General features: G+C 36.2%; 1 protein-coding gene across 5 annotated transcripts in view; it reads left to right on the top strand.

Moving 5' to 3' along the window:
* Positions 1–400: 400 nt before the first annotated feature.
* LOC124642905 (hemicentin-1) overlaps positions 401–6,000 on the top strand; it is a 470,700-nt gene continuing 465,100 nt past the window's right edge. For all 5 annotated transcript variants that reach the window (XM_047181655.1, XM_047181654.1, XM_047181656.1 and 2 more), the window contains exon 1: positions 401–526. The gene's annotated coding sequence lies outside the window, so the exon portion shown is untranslated. The remainder of the gene's footprint in view (positions 527–6,000) is intronic.

Below are 6,000 nucleotides of genomic sequence, written 5' to 3'. Positions count from 1 at the left end.
GCTTTTGTTTAAACCGCTTTATTCGAAAACATGCCAAACACATTACTGCAAAACACACTCGCAGTAAAAGGGTCTCTAATGTAAAACCACAAAGATTTAACGCCACTACTCATTGCGAGCACGAAAGGAATTCATGTAATTAAACTCGACTCCCGAAGAATTAAAATTCATTCTGAAAACCGCATTGTGCTAATATACTAACGTTTTTAGAGGTAATGTGGTCAGAGTTTCCTCTGGGCTCCTAGGCAGGAGTTGCGTGCATTCCGCGGCCTGAACCTAAAAGAGTCAGTTAAAATAGGGCACGCCACTTCACAACGCTTGTCTTCACCGAATTCTGGTGACCTGGAGAGCACGCACACACGCGCAGAGCCACCCCCGTGCACACGGCGACGCACACACGCGCGCGCCGCCCCTGTCGGCCCAGTGTCGGCTCTGACGTCGCGGGGAGCGCTCGTCGCTTCATGCTCCGAACGACCGAACGCGCCGAATGTTTTCGTATCTGGATTAATAAACGTCGATGCTTTGTGTCAGTATTTATTGCAATAATATCATTAAATCACTGCGGGAATTGTGTCTTGTTGGATAACGTGTGCGAAACTAAGGTTTCGGTCAGTGAGCTGTGATTTTCGGGTGTAACTATTACCCGAGAAAGTGTCAAATTTTTGTGATTTCAGTGTACGCAATCGCCGACCGTAAGCTATTTTGAATGATTTATATTATTTTTCGTTGGTCCGCGCCACTCGTCCGGCGAATGAAATATATTCTCGTCTTATATCTGTTCTGTTAGCTAGATTAGATTGATGACGTTCGCTGGGATGCTGCTCTATTATTTTTTCAGCGCATTAATCATCGCTGACAATACCTTTCAGGCACATTCATAAAATATTGCCCAATCAGGTTAATTGATTACATTCATATTCGCACCATCGTACAAATCACGATCCCAGAGTTGGTCCTTTTTGACGAAATTTCGCACATGAGGTATAAAAACACAAGTCGATAAATGTAGAAGTGTATGGGAGCTATGTTGACATTATCCTCGAGACCCATCTGGGCTAGCTTATGGGTATCTATTACACGAGCACTTTCGTTAAACTAGCAAACACTGCCTACTGACCGATTTCAGCAGTCTCTGATGTTTTCTATGAAGTAAAGCCAAAGCTACATCGCAATGGATGTAATATGTAGCCGCGCCTCAAAGGACCAAAATTTTGAAATAAAAAAATCTGATGGGAAATATTGTAATTGGAAAGCATTTTATTGCGAGCTTTCACCAAAGCTTCCTATAACTGTCATTTAAAATATTTTTTTGTTTGCATTCCCTGTGAGCCAAAATAGAATTTTGTTGATAGCCTTTTGAGAGTCAACATTTTACTGTTTACTGATATTTTATCATCAAATGTACATATAGGGGTTGAATTTCGTGGAATTTCAAACGTGAATTATTCCACAAAAGTTGGTCGTACGCTGAATTAATGCTTGTTTGTAAAGAGTTTATTTAATCACAGAACACGAGGCAACATTTTCAGTTCAAATTAAGACTTTAGCTCACGAAGAATTTCTGAATTAATTTACACAGAATTCGTTACACATGAAGTGTTTAGAGTACCTACAAGTACGAACAACTTCGATAGAACAAGACGAGTCTAATGAACTTCTTCAGAACACTTCTTCGACACATAATTATTACAACTCAATTCTTGGTACAAAAGGACCAGAGTCTAAACAGAACACACTTGAATTTGCTCACATGATGGAAAATATTTATAAGTACTAAGAAAATCTGTTTAAGGTTAAGGACTCCTATTAAAAAGTAGTTTTAGAAACAAGGATTAATAGGAAAATGGTTTATGGATTTGTCTTCGTATCACGATAAGGGTCGGTAATGAACAGTAATTTCCTTGGGGCTGTAATTATGAAACACTCATGAATGCGGTTTGTTGTCTCCACATTATTGCCATTAAAGTCAATTGAGGCTTTGCCTGCGATAAATAACTGAGTTATTGCCCCTGATCGTTATATTCAGCCGATTCCTGTGAAAGGAATTCAATTTATTTCATGCGATAATAACAGGCGCTCAAAGGTATTATGGGATGTCTGCAATTTTAGTAAAAGACAACAATTTGTTTTAAAATGTTCCTAGAAATGCGTTTGCATAATACCCTTATATGTTTCGTTGCAATTAATTTTCAGGCTTTTAATTTAATAAAAAACCCATTTTCAGGCTTGATTATTTATAGAAATTTGGAGATGGAAAGAATGGTAGAATCCTCTTTAGAACATCTGTGATTTGTTTTTTCATGTGATTTTTTTTTCCTTCAACTTTTATATTGTTGTCTATCGACTTTCGTTTTATCATCAAATAATTTATCATACACCCAGATACAAATTCAACATTTTCACTGGCTTTTTTATTACTTCATACCATTTCCAAGTGCAAACACTGAAGGTACATAAGTGTATGTATTAAAAACAAAAGACAGGCAGATCCGCGGGTTCACGTTGTATTGTAACGGTTTTCGTTTGTTTCAATAAGGAAAGGTAAACAATTGGTATCCATTTCCATCATATTTTTTTCTCTTAATGGAGATAGGATTGCATCAATGGTTTTGCCGGAATTGGTGTTTATTTGCTGTGTGAAAATAACTTGCTGTGGGTTCGAGTCTCGTGTTATGTGTATTAAACCTATCAGCATCTTCACTAATTGCAGAAAACTTCTGCACGTTCTCATTAAGACGTATGATCTGATTTAACAGACAGAATAGATATTTTTACTTGCTCTCTGAATGAATTTGCAAAAATCACAATGAATGTATTTTGCCAATGAAAATATTATAATTTTGTACCACACTATTGAATTAGGGAAACCTGTAATGATAGTGATGATGTTGTTGTATAAATAAATAAATTAAATATATTACTAGCGGTTCCCCGCGGTTTCACCCGAGTCCCGAGGGAACTATTTCTCACTCTACAATAAGAAGTAGCCTATGTGATTTCTCAGGTGATTTCATAGGTCTAAAGTTCGGTAGATTTGGTGTGAAAGCGTGAGAAATAGACAGACAGAGTTACTTTAGCAATCGAAAATTAATAACTTGTTATTAATTGATAGGAATTAGAAGACGAATATAAAATCTCATAAAGGGTGAATTTTATTCCAAATTAATCGTGCAATACGTCTATCAAATGGTAAAGCGTAAAAGCCATCTGAAAACAAAAGACAATCTATTATGAATCCGCTATTGGAGTAATGTTAAGCGTAAAGACCGGTATTTTGGATAAAAAGACCAGAATTTGTTGCAGAATAAAAAGTCGCGTTTTCCTTATAGATAGAATATTTAAAATTGTTGCTTAGAGTGAAAGTCGTGTTGCAAATTGTCGTGCTCTTTTCGATAAGAATGTTTGCGTTTTGACTTACAATTTGCAATTTTTCAAGTTCTTGTTAATGATGCAATTGAAAGTTTAAAGATAACTTTTGACTTTTAACAACCTAGTAGATAGGTACGTAGCTGAATTGTAGTAAACAATCAGGATTCAATTTCAAGTTATATAACGTTCAAGTCTTTCTCCAAATACATTTTTTATTTCGTCTTTTAATTGACTCCGGTGACCTTTCACCTTTCCCTAACATACGACGTCTCACGTTTAAGGGCGAAATAAAACTCAGCAAACAAAGGATTAGAATTCATTCTCGCCAACTTTTTACTGCTCATATTCATGACTATAATCCTGTCTGAACCAAAAATACAAAACAAAAACATATCTATGAAAAACCGGCCAAGTGTGCACTCGCGCACGAAGGGTTCCGTACCAGAGCTAAAATGAGCAAAAAATTACGTTTGTTGTATGGGAGCCCCCCAAAATATATTTATTGTATTCTAGTTTTCAGTATTTGTTGTTATAGCGGCAACAGAAATAAGTGCAGTGAAAATTTCAGCTCTCTAACTATTACGGTTCATGAGATACAGCCTGGTGACAGACGGACGGATGGACAGAGGAGCGAAAACAATAGGGTCCCGTTTTACCCTTTGGGTACGGAACTCTAAAAAGTGAAATATTCAGTCGTCTGACAAAAATGCCCTAAAACGTGTTTCAGACCTGCATGGAAATCTCTTTATCTCGTTTATAGTTCAGATTTACGATGCTGCGTAAAGCAAATCGCTTGTATTCATCAATATCATCAATATCGGTCGGTATTATGCATCTGTGGTTGTGTATGTTTGTCAGTATTAACATAATGTGATAGCGTTTCATCTAAATTGGTTTTGATGTGAAAGAAGGAATGGTATTTGCTTTGACAGATGAAAGATGGCTTCGTTGAAGTACTTGTGGAAATCAATAAGTGCGTACAGAAGGAACAAAAGTTTAAGATGGTTGATGGGTTAGCAGTAAATACATATTTTTATGTAAGAAGAACGTTACGAAGTGCGTTACAATGGGAAATTAAAAAAGGCTGATGATGATGACACATTTCCAATGAGTTTATTTCATCTCATGCAATGAAATATCAATTTTTAAATATTAGTTACAATATGTGTACTTTGTAGAGGTATTCGTGCTATAGGACCAACATTTTGGCATTAGCTCCCAGTAACTCCGGACGCTGGTGAATTTCAGTGATTCACAAAGTAAACCTTTCCAGCGCTCATGGAATCCGACTAACAAATTAAATGTACGTGTATGCGTGATCATACGTACACGTTTATGTATGTGTGTGTGTGACGTCATTAGCATAATGTATTTCTAGTTATCGCGGATTGTGGGTCTCGCTTTTGATTCGCATTTGGGTAAATGTTTTGGGGCGTGATCTCAGAAAAGTTGAATAAGGGTTTGAGTATCTATATTTATTGATGGAACCTATGTATGTACACCTAAATCTATATAAATAAAAATGAACGGCTGAACCGATTGGTCTGATTTTGGTTTTAAAATGTTTGTTGTAGTCCAGGGTAGGTCTAAACGTTGAGCAAATAAGGAAAAAATTAAAAAAAGTATTGTGTCCCGTGTTTGTGACTTACTAAATATGCCACCAATAATTAGGCGGTACGAAGTTCGCCGGGTCAGCTAGTAAATAATACATACTGATTAATGATAGGTGTGATTGAGTCTGCCGTGTCTTTTTCAGCTTCAATTAAGCCTGTAATTTCAAACAAAGATTTCAACAATACCACAGATGTTCCTAATGATAAAATATGAATTGAAAACAAAAAGACAGAGGTACTTTCCTCTTGTAAAATCCGTATTGTAACAGGCAGGTGGCAACTGAAATCATTCTTGAATAAAAGAGAAAATGCATTTGTCTCGCCTGTTTTTTCGCTCCCTCAAGACCAAAATGTCAATATAAAGCAGATTGACATTTGTTCCTTCGGGAATGAAAATATTTCCGTAAAAAAAGTACATATTTGCGTTTTGGATTTTTCCGCTTATTTCTGATAATTGTGCACGTGATTTAAATAAGGAATGTTTAAGAGGGCACTGGCTTTGCCGTACAGTTGATAAGATCGGTAACACTTTGTTTTCCAGGACCGTTAACTTACTGTACTCTCAAAGATTATCAAACGTTTTACTGTAGGTACTTACATTTCATTTAAATAGCGTCTTGGACACTGAATCTCAGAATTTAGCGTCTTTTCTGTAACCTATTTAATATTTACTTAGCTCTTATTGCTAGGACTCAATCTTGATTAAAATTACCTTACCGGAAAGTTATTAAGTCTATATTTATAAAACGTTCTACTTAAAAGGTTGTCTGTAAGATTTTATTAGGTTCCGTGATTAAGGTGGCTTATTGTTATGAACACTAGTTCTTCTACAAAACCATAAATACCTTCATATATATGCGTATACATATACATATGCGTAGCTTTCTAGCTGTTTGCCGCTATTTCGCCCACATCTCGAGGGAACGTCTTCAGAAAGGAAACGCGAAATGATCGTAGTGTGTCCTCCCACACGTATCAATAGAATCGAATTATTTGCATCAAGGAATAACATTTATTA

Source organism: Helicoverpa zea, chromosome 26 (assembly GCF_022581195.2).
Source record: "Helicoverpa zea isolate HzStark_Cry1AcR chromosome 26, ilHelZeax1.1, whole genome shotgun sequence".
NCBI classification, from domain to species: Eukaryota; Metazoa; Arthropoda; class Insecta; order Lepidoptera; family Noctuidae; genus Helicoverpa; species Helicoverpa zea.
The sequence above is the reverse complement of the archived record's forward strand: the minus strand, read 5'-3'. Positions and strand labels throughout refer to the sequence as shown.